The sequence below is a fragment of the Alexandromys fortis genome, unplaced genomic scaffold (genome assembly GCF_014885135.2).
Source record: "Alexandromys fortis isolate MF-2015 unplaced genomic scaffold, M_Fortis_MF-2015_v1.1 scaffold_63, whole genome shotgun sequence".
NCBI lineage: Eukaryota > Metazoa > Chordata > Mammalia > Rodentia > Cricetidae > Alexandromys > Alexandromys fortis.
The window spans coordinates 5,855,668-5,871,321 of NW_026067953.1; the positions used below are offsets into that span (position 1 = coordinate 5,855,668).

Here is a 15,654-nt window from a genome sequence, read left to right on the forward strand (position 1 = left end):
AAAGTCTATAATGCCCCTATTTTCAAATAAGGTCACGTTCTGACTTTCATTCATTGGGGGGGGGGGCACTGCGTGTATTTGCAGGTGTATGGGTGCACATGAGGGTCTGCACATGTGTGTGCACGTGATGTGAAGGTCAGAGGTCATGCCTGGGTGATGTGGGAGTGATTTCTTATTAATAAAGAAACTGCCTAGGCCCCTTGATAGGCCCACCCTTAGGTGGGTGGAGAAAACAGAAGAGAATTCTGGGAGAAAGAAGCTTAGTCGAGGAGTCGCCATGATTCTCCCGCTCCAGACAGACACAGGTTAAGATCCTCCCTGGTAAGCCAGCTCGTGGGCTACATAGAATATTAGACATGGGTTAGAACAATATGTAAGAGCTAGCCAATAAGAAGCTGGAACTAGCCGGGCCAGGCAGTGTTTGAAAGAATACAGTTTCCGTGTAATTATTTCGGGGCATTAGCTAGCCATGTGGGCGGCCGGGTGCGGGGGGCGCAGCCCTGCCGCTCCTAATTCAACACCTGGGTTTCTTCTTCTGTCACTACCCATCTTAGTTTTTGAGACAAGGTCTCTCACTGGCTTGGAGCCAGCAAGCCTCAGGGTCCTCCCCAGCAGGGATTTCAGGTATGTGCTGCCAAGCGTGGCTCTGGTTTGTGTGGGTTCGGGGGTATGAGATTTGGGTCCTCCTCCCTATATATCCATCACTGTACTGACTGAGCCCCTTCCCTACACCTCCCCACCCAGCACCCTCTCCGAGCCTTGTTTTTTGCTTTCTCTTTTCCAACTGTACCGCTACAGGCAGGCTTTCCGTAACACCATTAAGTGGAAAGCTCACCGCAGAGCCTGGCTCCTTGGACCCACTCATCAAACAGAGGCCATTGTTGTCAACACCACCACTAGAGGCCCCCGAGGCAGCAGTGACCATCCTCCCCCAATGTCAGGACTGAGTTTTCCACTTCTTGAACCAGAGTACTGTGCCCACAATAAAGGCTCAAGAAATGTGTTAGGACACCTAGGTGAAACCCAGAGGCACATACCAGCCTCCGAGCCCTGCGGTCTCTCCCTAAGGACCCATGGGGGTCCCAAGGACCATCTGTCCTGCTGTGAGACTCACGCCTTGTTATGACTCCAAGTGACTAAAGAGTGCTTTAAGACTGGATACAAAGAAAGGAATCCCTGGAAGTTTGTATCTATTTATTTGTTTCTTTTCTGGCAGTGCTGGGGATTGAACCCAGAGCCTCACACATGCCAGGCAAGGGCTCTCCCACTGACCTACAGCCCTTCTGCTTGTTCTTGCTATAGTACCGCTGCATATAAATATATAATAGCACCGAATATAGTACGAGTCTCAAGCCTCAAAGGAAACAAGAGCAATAAGCTGACGAAAGGGTCTGTGGCTGGGGAGTGGCTAGGACAGACTAGGCTCAGTTGAAGATAGCGTTTGCTCAACTTGGGTGGGGCCAGGCCTCACCCACTGTTCTGCCCCAGGGAAGGCCCACAGACACACCTGAATCTGAGCCTTCCCTGTGCCTACCACACCAACAGCATTCCATAGATGGCTCCGTTCCCGCCGCCTGGAATCCGTTAGGCAGCTGGTGCTTCAGCTGTTAAAATACCGCAGGGACTTGCTGCTTGCTGAGGTTCCCCAGGGAGGTTAATCTGTCAAGAAGGCTTTGCCAAGACAACCAGAGTGGCACGTTTTGACATTTGGGGAACGCTCCTGTTTACACATCACACCTAGTCTTACCCCCGCGAGGACTTCCCTGAGCACACAGCTGATGTCTTCTGAGGGTTGGAGGCAGTCAGTGGGGACACAGGAATGTGCTGGTGGGTGGCTCTGATGGCCTGGGGTAGCAAAGCTCAGGCAGAGCCCAGCCTGGGTTGGGATAAGGCAGAGGAGTTCAGATGGCGGCTGCTTAGCTCCTGTCCCAGGGTGTACTCAAGACCCTTTGGGGCCTTATCCCATCGTCAGGGAAGCCCGTTGCATTTCCTTCACAGATGTTCCAAGGAACAGACAGGAACACGGCCTCAGAAAGAGAATGGGACCCCCAGCTGTCTCCATAAGCCATGAATGGAAAAGTCTTCCGATAAGAGGAGAGATCTGTGCAGGTGAAGAAGTTAGACAAGGCCCATGAAAGGAGGGGAGGGAAGAGGCCTTAAAGGGGGTGGGATGAGGATAGCAAAATATATAGTGATTTAAAAGTAGAGAGGAATAATAAAGGTTTTAGTGGGGATGGGAGCGAGAAAACAGGGGAGAAAGATTGGGAGAAGGCTAACCAAAGTTAAAGATTTACATGGAAGGCCGTTTGGAACCTCACTAAACTGTAAGCTAATTTAGTAATTAATTTATAACATAAAGGACAGCAAGATGTCTTAACTGATGACAGCATTTGCCTGAGGACTTGAGTGTTATCCCCGGAGCCCACGGTGGAAGGAGAGGACCATCTCCAGAAGGTTGCCCTCTGACCTTCATATGTGCACTGCGACACACATGTACACACATGGTAGACTGCCCTGCTCTAGTGAACGGCCCCACACTCATGTACATGAGTAAAGTGCTAATTGAGCTCAATGGCTTAATTCATAAAATGAAGAGAGCATAATAGTGCAAGAGCAACACATTGGGGTAAGTTTCCAGGAGGGAGAGGAGATGCTGTGCAGTAGATATGACCAAGACACTGCATACATGTATGAAATTGTCAACACACTATTTAATAAATATATTTATTAAATATTAATTATTTATTTATTACAATTAACATAACATTAATTATTATGGTTAATCATTATCAGTATAATATGAATATATTAATATTGAATGCTAAATGATATTTAATAAATAATAATATAAATTATTATTTATTACAAATAAATGCAGGGAAATGGGAATCCCCAAATAGGTGCAAGAAACAAGGGTTGCTCAAAAAAGCAAGAATTATGGGTAAAGCAAATAGAGAGGTAATTATTACATATTTAGATATGTATTACATGGGCTGGAGAGATGGCTCAGAGGTTAAGAGCACCAACTGCTCTTCAAGAGGACCTGGGTTCAATTTCCAGCACCCACATAGCAGCCTACACTGTCTGTAACTCCAGTTTCAGGGAATCCAATATCCTCATACAGACAAACACATAAAATAAAAATAAATAGATAAATAATATATATTTAGATTTGTGTAATATGTAATGCATATATACATATACAGATTACATCATTATCACCATCATCACTACCACCATCGCCATCATTATCATCACCACTATCATCGCCACCATCACCACCATCACCATCACCACCATCACCATCAATCACCACCATCACCATCACCACCACTGCCATCATCACCACCCTCACCATCATCATCATCATCACCATCATCACCATCATCACCATCACCACCACCATCACCATCACCACCACTGCCATCATCACCACCCTCACCATCATCATCATCATCACCATCATCACCACCATCACCATCATCACCATCATCACCACCCTCACCATCATCACCATCATCACCACCATCACCATCACCACCATCACCATCACCATCATCACCACCATCACCATCATCACCACCATCGCTATCACCATCACCACCATCACCACCATCACCACCATCATCATCATCACCACCACTGCCATCATCACCACCATCACCACCACCTTCATCATTCCCCTGAGCTGTTAATCCACAAGTACTCATGGAGTAGAGGGTACTCATCAGAGGTTTTGTCAAGTGATGATGACCCATCTGGCTGTGGCTAGAAACAACTCTACCCTAAGACATCTTTGTGCCGAGCCACCCGGACCCAGGATCCCTTTAATATGCTCTCTCCTATTTCTTCCTCATGGCATCTGAGAGACAAGACAGGGTCTCCAGAGTGAAGCTCTGAGAGCGACAAGTAGGAGCCAGGTGCTCCCAACGGTCTCGCAGGCTATGTCAGAGTCATCCTTACTAATTCCATCCATTTCTGAGATAGGGTCTCACTATGTAGCTCTGGCTGTCCTGGAACTCTCTAGGATAGCCTGGAACGCACAGAAATCTGCCTGCTTCCACTTCCCACATGCTGGGACTAAATGCACGCAACACCACCCCTGACTTTCAGTAGCTGTTTTTACTGAGGGATCCTATGCCTGAGAGGACATGACACCTGAGCCAGTGACTGAAGCATACCAGTGTGTCCTGAGAGAACAAAAGGGATTCCCAGAAGCGAGCCTGCCCTGAAGAGCCAGAGGTTCCAGGCTGAGGAGCCACCTATACCAAAGCACAGTCATGGGGCATGGCCAGAGCATGGAATACTGAGGGACAAGGATGTGTTCCCAGGAGCTTAGCCATTCAGCACTCTGTCCGGAGGCTGCCCAATAGATGCTCCATAAACTCTAAGGGACGGGTGATGGGCACGGAGGGACGGGTGGATGGGCACTGAGGGACGGGTGGATGGGCACTGAGGGACGGGTGGATGGGCACTGAGGGACGGGTGGATGAGCACTGGCTCAGTATAGTTCGGGAGAGTTCTAAGCTGACGTGGCTTTGAGCTCCAGCCTCAGCTTTCCTTCACCCCACCTTGAGCCACACCCTTTCCCACGCAGGATTTCTGACCATCTCCAGTGCTAAGAATGATCACATGTTTGGGGGACTGCTTCAGAAGTCCAGTCTGCTCCAAAATACCTACCCCGGTCAGACCCAAACCCTGGCTCAAGAATCCACTGGGCAGAGATGGAGCCTTTTCCTTCCACCTGTCCCGCCCTGCACCTGCCCCGCCCCTACAGCCTCTGATGCCCCAGCGTTCTAAGGGAGCCATAAGATGCCCGAGGGACCGTCGGAGAAGCAGAAGTCTTGTTCTCAGAGAGTCACCCATGACTGTCTTGAGAGCAAGACCAGCCTTCCTGCTGACACACACTCTACATAGGTGACCTTTCCTTAGGAACCAAGTCGTGGAGGGAAATGTTCCCCCAATCTCTTGACTGACTTCAGTTGGCCCATGTGCCTGCTCCTTCAAAAATTCCATTAGGTTCTGTCTGTAGAGTCCACTGGGGACCTCCATGCAGCCTGTCCTCTGACATTATGACTTGTGAATGACCTCTCGTGATCCCTACCAGCCACTCCCTCCAGGGTCAGCCTCTCAGGCCTCTCCCTGCCGGGGCTGCAACAAAGTCTCTTGGCTGGGATCCACAGAAATCTCCAGCAGCTGCTTTGGGTGGTTTCCACTTGTGCCTGACAAGTGACAGGTGTACAGGAAACCGGCAGCTGTCATCTCCTCCCTCTGTCACCGTGAACTGTCACATATGGTCAAGGCAGTGAGAACCAGGGAGCAGGCTCTCTGTCGCTCTGAGTCCCTGGCTTGAGTTCTCACCAGCAGCTCTCGTACACTGTCGTCTGGCACACACTGGTCTGTAATGGGAACCTATGTCGGGGAACAAGACACCAGCCCCTTTTCTTAAGGGAACCCAAGTAGCTAAGGGTGATTCTCCTTGAGTCTCACTCATGGAACAGCAGATAGAGCAAGGAATCCAGAACTTTCTATTTGCTTGTTATTTCTGTGTGTACCCTTCTCTTTCCTTTGGGGTGTTTTGGTGTGTGTGTGTGTGTGTGTGTGTGTGTGTGTGTGTGTGTGTGTGTGTGGTGTATGAGCACTGTGTGTAAGGGTGTTCACACCTGTGTGTATGTGTACAGAGGTGAGAGAAGAACATGAGCTAGCCTGTCGTTCTCAACCTGATTCCTCCGAGGCAAGGTTTCTCACTGAACCTGGCTGGAGCTAGGCTCCTATCCAGCAAGATCCAGCCATCTTCCTATCTCCAGCCAACATCCACAGATTCTGGTTGTGAATATTCCAAAATACTAAAGAAACAGAGGTTTGGGATCTCAGGCTCCACCCCAACAGGGAGATAGGACTTTGTGGAATGTTTCCTTACTGATGGAAGGTCTGTTCTATAAGGTGGTGACGTTGCTTGATTCTCCTATGCCTACAACAGTGCTTGGCATGGAGGAGGCTTCTGGTACATACGTATTAAATGTCAATCTTTTTTAAAGCCCAAAAGCAAGTCTCTAAAGAATACTGGTGCATCTTTGGGAATCCCCACGCATTGCAATGGAACACATATGCCCGACTAACCCACTGGTGAATGAAAGAGGCTGCCACGGGGGTATGCCTTAAAGGTGGGAAGGAGAGAAATACCTTACAGCAGGCAATTTTAGGCAGTGGCCCTTGGTCATAGGATTAGAACGGGGCATCTGCCTAAGACTTGGCAGACAGGTGTTGGGCAGCTGCGCTTACACAAGTATTCCTTGAGTGAGGCTGAGCTGGCCTCCGGGCGGGCTTGTGGCTCCAGCAGAGTCCTTTGCCATGGCGACTGTCTATCAGGCCACCATGCCTAAGGTGCCTCCTCGTAAAGATGGCACAAGGATTCAGTTTTGGTTCTGACAACTTTCAAGTTCCTTTCCCTTTTCATACAGTGAGACGGGGTTGTCGATAAATGGTTTTCAAAATATAGCTGATAGCATGGAGGAGCTATTTATGGTAATATGATACTTCAGTTAGAAGCAGAAAACTAGGCCGAGGAGGTGGGTCGGTGGGTAAAGTGCTTCCTGCACAAGCATGGGGACCTGGGTTTGGACTCTGGTATCCACGAAAAAGAATCCAGGCGTGGCAGCGGCACCTGTAACCCCGGTGCTGGGTAGCTGAGGACAGGAGGGTCCCTGGGGCTTCCCAACAGCCGGCCGGGCTCAATCAGTGAGCTATGAGGTCAAGGAGCTCTGTCTCAAAAAAGCAAGGTGGAAAGCGACCGAGAAACAACACAAAATGCGCTGACTTCTGACCTAGAAAACACACCAGAGAGGGCAACCGGATGTTAGTGCGTGCCTGTCAGTCTCTCTACACTGAGGCAGTCAGACTGTGTGTGTAAGGCTACCCCGGGGTGTGTAATGAGATCTGTCCCAAAAAAGAAAAACAGAGGGAGGGTTCTGCCACCATACAGTGGGGCTGCAATAATTGTTTATTATACAACTGGAAGGAAAACGCTTCAAGGAACACATCAAATTGACTCCGGTGATCTCAGTGTGGTAGAACAAGGGTTGGCTTGTGTTCTTTCATTTCTTTTTTTCTCTACATTTAAATTTACTTTAGCGGACCTGAGAGGCTGCTGGTGTGAAAATAAAGAATTTTGGCAGAGTGGAGAGAATGGAAATCTACCATCTCTTCTGAGGCGTCCCCTAGCCCATTAGAGGCCCTGGGGTGCACAGAACTATCTACATGGAGCAAGATACCCATCCTTCCATGAGCATACAGAGAGGCCACACCAGATTCCCGAGTTGGGGTTTCCAGAGACAATGAGGATGAGGGGATACAGTGATGACAGAACTGGGGTAGTTTGACCTATTCAGCGTTAGTGGTCCCAGCCAGGAAGAGCCTGGACCAGGACTAAAGGTTAAGGAAGGGGGCCAACTCCAGAAAGCAGAGCCAAAATACAGGGTCTGAGCACAAGAGGGGGCAAATACCAGGTGTCCTAGTTAGAGTTTTGTGGTGATATTTTGTTTGTGATCTAACAAATAAGGCTTACCTGAAGATCAGAGTGCAGAGCTAAGCCATTAGTTAGCCACAGAGGCCAGGCAGTGGTGGCTCACACCTTTAATCGCAGCACTGGAAAAGCAAAAGCAGACCGACAGATCTCTACAAGTTCAAGGCCACCCTGGGCTACACAAGATTGATCCGTCTAAGACAGAAACAGAGCCAGGCAGTGGTGGCTCACACCTTTAGTCACAATACTTGGGATCCCATACCTTTCAGTGAAGGGTGAAGACAGAAAGGGATATGACTGGGCAGAGAGGGGAATATAAGGACAGAGAGGGACACTTTATACTCATAACAGGAACAATTCATCAGGATGACATCTCACTCCTGAATATCTACACTCCTAATATAAAAGCACCCACGTATATAAAAGAAATATTACTAGAACTCAAGGCAGACATCAAACCACACACACTAGTAGTAGGAGACTTCAACACACCTCTCTCTCCAATAGACAGGTCAATCAGACAGAAACCTAATAGAGAATTAAGAGAATTATTGGAGGTAATGAAACAAATGGACTTAACAGACATCTAAAGAACACTCCACCCAAAAAGGAAAGAAAATACCTTCTTCTCTGCAGCTCATGGAACCTACTCAAAAATTGACCATATACTCGGAAACAAAGGAAACCTCCACAGATACAAAAGAATATCAGTGTCCACCTGTGTCTTATCAGATCACCACGGATTAAAGTTAGAAGGCAACAACAATGCTACCCCCAGCACAACTCAACCGGTTTTAACCCAGGCTTTTTCAGACCCAGGCCAGCTGGCCTTGGTGAGTTCCCGATAGAACATCCCCATTGAGTTGTGCTGGTGAAGGTTCGCTAGATGCCTGAGTTATTGTAGGCCGTGTTGGCAATGTTGGATTCCTTGGGTTGCGATTTTCCTTCTATTACTTTCTGTAGGGCTGGATTTGTGGCTACGTATTGTTTAAATTTGTTCTTATCCTGGAATGTCTTGTTTTCTCCATTGATAGTGAACACTAGCTTGGCTGGGTATAGAAGTTTGGATTTGCATCCATAGTCTCTTAGTTTTTGAAGTACCTCTATCCAGGACCTTCTGGCTTTCATGGTTTCCATAGAGAAGTCAGGTGTAATTCTGATTGGTTTACCTTTATAGGTTACTTGGCCTTTTTCCTTTGCAGCTCTTAATATTCTTTCTTTAACCTGTATATTTTGTGTTTTGATTATTATATTGCGAGGGGATGTTTTTCTTTGATCTAGTCTGTTTGGTGTTCTCTAAGCTTCTTGAATATTCAAAAGGATATCTTTCTTTATGTTGGGAAAGTTTTCTTCCATAATTTTGTTAAAAATATTTTCTGGGCCTTTGAGCTGTGATTCTTCTCCTTCTTCTATTCCTATTATTCTTAGGTTTGGTCTTTTTATTGTGTCCCATATTTCTTGAATGTTTTGTGATGAGAATTTGTTGGCTTTGCTGTTTTCTTTGATCAGTGCATTTATTTTCTCTATGGTGTCCTCAGAATCTGAGAGTCTTTCTTCTATCTCTTGTATTCTATTGATTATGCTTGTTTCTGTAGGCTCTGCTCGTTGACCTAGATTTTCCATATCCAGCTGTTCCTCAATTTGTGTTTTCTTCCTTGCTTCCATTTCAGTTTTCAATTCTTGAACTGTTTCCATTACCTGTTCGATCGTTTTTTCTTGGTTTCCCAGGGTCTCATGTACGTATTTACTCATTTCTTCAAACTTTTTGTTATACTTCTCATCCATTTCTATAAAGCTGTTTTTTACATGTTGTTTGCTTTCATAAAGTCAATTTTTTCCACTTCTTCTATGTTAGGGTGTTCAAGTCCTTCTGTTGTAAGATCTTTGGGTTCTGGTGTTTTCACGTTGTTTTTCAGATTATTGGGTGAAGTTCTGCCTTGGCACCTGCCCATCTCCTCCTTTCAATGCTATCTAATTTGTCTTTTAAAATCGGATCAGGTTTCTCTGCTGGCCAGAGGCTTCTCTTACTAATTGCCCTCGCTCTGTTTCCTGGCTCCTGCCGGGGGCCAAGAACTCTCTCACCCCTCAGAAGGGTTTTCCGGAACAGGACCCAGCTCCCCGTTTGCCAGGGACCTCACCAACCAAAGGCCTACCTCTTTGATTTAATTGTAGTGGGGCGATCTGCTCTCGGTGTTGCGAGCTGGTCCCTGCCGCCTGCGTCCTCTGCCACCGCGCCGTCCCGGCTGCAGCCTGCGGCCTGCGTTGCGTGCCTGCGTCTGCTCGCTCTGTCTGCGGGCGCCTGCGTTGCTTGTCTGCCTAGAGGTTGGCTCCTTTACTTCTCTGATATTTCAACATTTACCCCAATATCTGACTCTGGGTTTTTATTATTAAGGCCAATTAGAATTCATGCAACAGGGTTTCTATTGCTGTGAAGAGACACCAGGACCACATCTCTTATAAAAGAAACCATTTACTCAGGCTGGCTTACAGTTTCAGAGTTTTAGTCCATTATCATCATGGCAAGAAGCATGGCAGCGTGCAGGCAGACAATGCTGCCAGAGAGGGCGCTGAGAGTTCTACCTCTTGATCTGCAGGCAGCAGGAAGTGAACCATGAACCACACTGGGTACATCTTGAGCATATAAGACCTCAAACCCCGCCTCCTCCATGGTGACACACTTCCTCTAAAAAGGCCGTATCTACTCCAACAAGGCCACACCTGCTAATAGTGTCACTCTCTGTAGGCCAAACATTCAAACACAGGAATCTATGGGAGCCATTTCCATTCAAACCACCACATGAGGCCTCTGAATGAAAAGGCTTGGGGCCACAGGGAGAAAGAGCGGGCCAGGATAGAGAGAGCTCCTGGGTCCCCTGGCAGCCCTAGAGCAGAGAAGGTTACAGAAAACCCTTGTTGTTGTTGTTGTTGTTGCTGTTGCTGCTGCTGCTGTTGTTGTTGTTGTTGAGACAGGCTTTCCTTTGTGGAGGTCCTGGCTGTCCTAAAACTATCTAGACCTGGAACTAGTAGACCTGGCTAGCCTCAAACTCAAAGATCCACCTGTCTCCCTTCTAACAGCTGGGATTAAAGGCTTGCACACAGGGCATTCATTATAAAGATAGTTTCCCTGAGATGGTATTTGGATGCAGAGCGCCCTCTGCTGATAAGTATCTGAACAGCAGGAACCTGTCAGACACCAGGACAATATATTTCCCCACAGAACACACTCTGAAGCTGGGGTTTACTTAGGATACCAGATTATCATCTGAGGTAATTTTACCCAAATTACATTTAAAAGAGTGCATGTAATAAAAATTTCAAAATTCTTTAACCCAAAACATACACCATGAATACTAAACTTGCCCCAGGACCCCTTCCAGACACTGTGTCTCGTGCCTGCAATCCCAGCCCTCTTATAGAGAGATGGGAGACAGGAACAGAAGAGTCCACTGTACGCGTGTGGGCCTGCTGTATGTACAGCTAGCCTGCTGTATGCTGTGCAGGGGCAGAAACAAGGGAGACCTTGCCTTGACAAGATGGAAGGCAAGAACCAAGTCCTGAAAGCCGTCCTCAGACCTCCACATGCATGCTGTGGCATGCTGCGGCATGTGCACACCTGCAGACATCCACAGACATGCACACATGAAGCAGGCTTTCTTTTGGGCCATCAGCCAGCTCCCAAATAAAGACACGGAGACTTGATGTTAATTATGAATTTCGACCTTATCTTATGCTTGTCCCATCAGCTCTTAGAACTTAATCTGCCCTGTTTCTCTTGGGGCTTTTTTACCTTTCTTTCATTCTCTATGTCCTACTTTTCTTACTTCTTCCGTGTCTAGCTGGCTGGTGGCTGCCTGACTGGCCTCGGGCTTCTCCCTTTCTTTCCCCCTCAATCTCTTCTCTCTCAAGCCTACATTCCTCTACTACCTATTCTCCCTGCCCACCAGCTCTGCCTGTTCCTCTACTGCCTACCTATTGGTCGTTCAGTGTTTTATTAGACCAATCAGATGCCTTAGGCAGGCAAAGCAAGACATCTTTGCATCATTAAACAAATGCAGTGAAAACAAATGTAACACATCTTTAACGAGTTAAAGTAATATTCCACAACACACACACACACACACAAACTTTTACATTTTTTAATTAAAGACATAAAACTTATGAGCATTAATGTAACAGTGTATGGTGTTAAAGTACACGCATGCATTGTGTGAGGCTTGAAGGTATGCAAGAGCACCCATTTCTTTCGCTGTTAGTCATTTCTACGTGGTTAAATGTTGAGACCTTTTGGACTAGCTTTCCGAAATACACAGTTCATGCCTCGAAGTGAGGCAGAGCACTTTTGTCTCGTGTGTGAGGCTCTGGGTTTGAGACCCAAATGGAAGAAAAAGTAGCCTTGATAAAGACATTCCAGTGGTTTCTATCAACGCCTGCTACTGAAAGTCAGGACCACCCAACCACGGCCGTACATTCTTCATCCTGTTTCATTTTCTCTGTTGAATTTATTATCATATGGCATGCTATATATTTTATTTGTTTGCTTGTTATAAAATCAATTAGGGAAAAAAAATTTTCTTCCTGCTCATTAATGTATTCTCACCTGCCCCCAGGAAAACCTGGAGTGTCAGGAATGCTCACAAACAGGCTGCCGCATGGATGTCATGGTGAGACCAAGAGAGCTGAGCTACGACATTCACAGAAGAGGTGGGACACTGGCATGGGTCAGAGGGAAAGCCACAAGATGGCCACTGAGATGCCCAGGCATGGGGAGTTACAGCTTCTTCTGGTTTGGGTCTCAATGTGGTGACCTTAGCCAAGACATTGTCATTCAAACCACCACATACAACTATTTGTGAGCCTCACCCTCTCCCTTTTTCCCCCCATCCTCTCCCCTTCTCCCCACCCCTACCCTCTCCCCTTCTCCCCATCTCCATCTGAGCTTCTAAAGTTGGCAGCTTCTCCTTGCCTGGGTCAGTGTCCACACCACATCTCTCAAGAGGATCCAAGAAATAGGAAAAAGAAATAGAACAAAAAAGGTTAAGTTTACTACATAACATACAAGTAAAATCTTGCTCTTCTCTTGTTTGATTTCCAAGACAGTTTCTCTGTGTAGCCTTGGCTGTCCTTTGTAGACCAAGCTGGCCTCAAACACACATAGATCCACCTGCCTCTGCCTCCCAAGTACTGGGATTAAAGGTGTGTGCCACCATCGCCCAGCTAACAAAGCCCTTGATGCTTGTGGAGGTGGGAAGTCAAGAATGGGAAGAGGGAGCAGAGACAAGAAGGACACTGTGTGACTGAGGTACTTCTGCCTGTGCATGTCCCACAGAAGGCAAGTCTGAAGCGTCAATGACCTGCCTGTCCTTTGAGTGTGCTGGCCTCTTAGGACCGACCCCTCCTGTCCTGTTGGTTATATTATGGTTACATTCCTAGACATCCCAGGCAGCGCTGGCCTTGCTCTCAGCAATGGCCTGTCTTGTACACCACATTCAATACAGACCAGAGCTCCTTAACCTTTCCTGTTGGCTGTCTTATTTTCCTCTGAGACAGGGCCTATGTAGCCCTGGCTAGCCTGAAACTTGCTATGTAGTAGACCAGGCTGGCCTCCAACTCACAAAACTCTGTCTGCCTATTAAAAAAAAAGTCCTTGTAGGCCAGGCGGTGGTGGCGCACGCCTTTAATTCCAGCACTTGGGAGGCAGAGGCAGGCGGATCTCTGTGAGTTCGAGACCAGCCTGGTCTACAAGAGCTAGTTCCAGGACAGGCTCCAAAACCACAGAGAAACCCTGTCTCGAAAAACCAAAAAAAAAAAAAAAAAGTCCTTGTTTATCCATTTTTCAGTGGGGTTCCAACTGGCCTCCAGCTCACAATCCTCTGGCCTCTATGATTCGATTATAGATGCATGTCATTGCCCTGGCCGAGTTCATCTTTAGCTCACGACTTCAACTTTAATCACCAAAGTAAGGGGATGCAAGGGGGACTCCACATTTCTTTCCTGTGTGCTAACGAGGCCATATCCTCTTAAATGTTATATGTATGTATGTGTATGTATGTATATACACACATATATGTATATAGAGTACACTATATGTATATAATGTGTGCATATTATGTATATAATTATATAGACATATATGTATATACTATATGTGTATCTATTATACTATATATATATTATTTATGTAATTTTGTGGAGTAACCTATTCCCGTGTCCAGATTAGGTCCTTTTGTTCTACCTAGACAGAAATCACACATAGACAAGAAGAAGTGCTTTAAGTATTTGCTAGCTCTGGCAGCTTTGGCTTCCCTTGGTCCTCCGCAGTGGACAGCAGCCGTGGGCGTCCCAGCAGACAGGTGGTGGCGGCAGCAGGTGGTGCCCTCTAGTGTTCAGATCCTGCTATAGTTCTTGGATAGTGAGATCCTTAGCTCTACCAGCAGCACCATAGCTCTCCTGTCCCAGGGACGTCAGGAACCCCACAGCCTTTGACTGCAGCTGGCATGGCAACATCCAAATGAGCCTGCAATACTGGGGCTCAGCAGCTGACAGCACCCCGTGTTAGTACAGCTCTGGTGTAGACCTCGGAAACCAGGGTCTCTTAGTACTTAACACCAGCCACTCTTAAAGCTGGGGTCTCTGAGACCTTTGGCCCTGAGCACGTGACAGCTCTCTGGAATTCTCCTAGCAGCCAGTAGCTGTAGCCTCCCTTCACTGTCCCTGCAAGCCTTTCAGAGCCTCAGCTCTCCACTCCTTGCCGTTTCTCTGCTCACATTGCTCTTCATCTGGCTCCGGCTGTTGTCAAACTATTCCATTGCCACCTACCGATTGCTCAGCTGTCAATGACACCATCTAATCTGTGGCTGCTATTGTGGGTTTTCTGCCTTTGCCTTCACCACAACTCTGCTGTTTCTACCTCTTCTTCCTTTGGTTACCAGTTTGTCTCCAGCCCCTCAAGGGTACATTTAACTTCCTTCCTTTACCACTAACTAAAACAGGCAAGAAAAGACCACTCAAAGGAAGACTTTTATTGAGCCTAATGTTACAACATCCTGGGCAGCAGCACAGGGGAGTGTGGACAAGTCAACTCAATGAGCAAGTTTGGAGCAACCAGTATGCATAGGCAGAGAAGGAGATTAGAGCATCAGAATACACCTCGTGTGCTGATGAAGACTTGTGTTTGCACCAATCACCTTGCCTCTTTAACGTTCCTCTTACAGCAGCCCCTCTGCTAGACCATCAGGGAAAATGAGCCCCAACTGGCCTAGGTGGAAATGTCATCTGGAATTCATCGAGGTAATAGCAAAAAGCCCCGTACAAAGCGTTTGAAACAACCAAGGCAATCAACTGTAATTGTGTATCGTTTTCTCAAGGTGTCTGTGGAGTATTCAAAACACCCAAGATGCTGGCTCTTTGGCTAACAGTCCTTTTGGTCAAAGCAGCCAGGTCACCAAGACAGAGTCCAAAGACTGCTAATTGGGGAGTCAGATTTCCTCTCCCCCAAACTCTCTCCTCATTTAGGAAAAAAAAAACATAAGGAACACTTACATTAATAACTTAAAGAGCTTTTCACTAACACTAATAGCACTAATTAATAGTAACGCTTAACACCTGGCCGGGGTCCCAAGCTGGGCGGGTGTCCCGGGTGTCCCTCCCGAATCTCACTGGGACTCTGTCTCTTTTTAAAATTTTTTTTATCTACTTTGCATGTGTGAGTTTACGTGCCACATGCTTGCAGGTCCCCTCGATGTCCAAAGAGGGCATGGGATCCCCTGGAATTGGAGTTACGGGAAGCCATGAGCCACCCCATTATGAGTGTTGGGACTAACCTCGCAAGAACGGCAGGTGTTCCTCACCCTTGAGCCACCTCTCCAGCCCCAATGTCCTGCTTTCTTCTCTGCAGCCAGTGCAGGGACAGTGTCAAGAACGAGTTTCTCCAGTCCAGACATGAGGCTATGGAAGAGTCCTTAACAACCGTGATAAAAACGCTAAAGTGTAGCTCTTCCCAGCTGATGGCTTCTGGCAGCGGTGGGGAAGGACTCGGTGGTGTCCTTTAAGGAGCTGGCCACTGGGAGTCTGACCGTGCTCCAATGAGTATGCGGGCAACACAAATTGCACGAGGTGTGTTGGGGGGGCACAAG

At 47.3% G+C, this 15,654-nt stretch overlaps 1 long non-coding RNA gene across 1 annotated transcript; it reads left to right on the forward strand.

Moving 5' to 3' along the window:
• The first annotated feature begins 567 nt into the window (after window positions 1–567).
• Window positions 568–2,689, forward strand: LOC126507237 (uncharacterized). The gene is made up of 3 exons (XR_007593464.1): window positions 568–624; window positions 1,999–2,109; window positions 2,360–2,689. It is a non-coding gene; the product is annotated as an uncharacterized lncRNA (long non-coding RNA).
• Window positions 2,690–15,654: the final 12,965 nt, after the last annotated feature.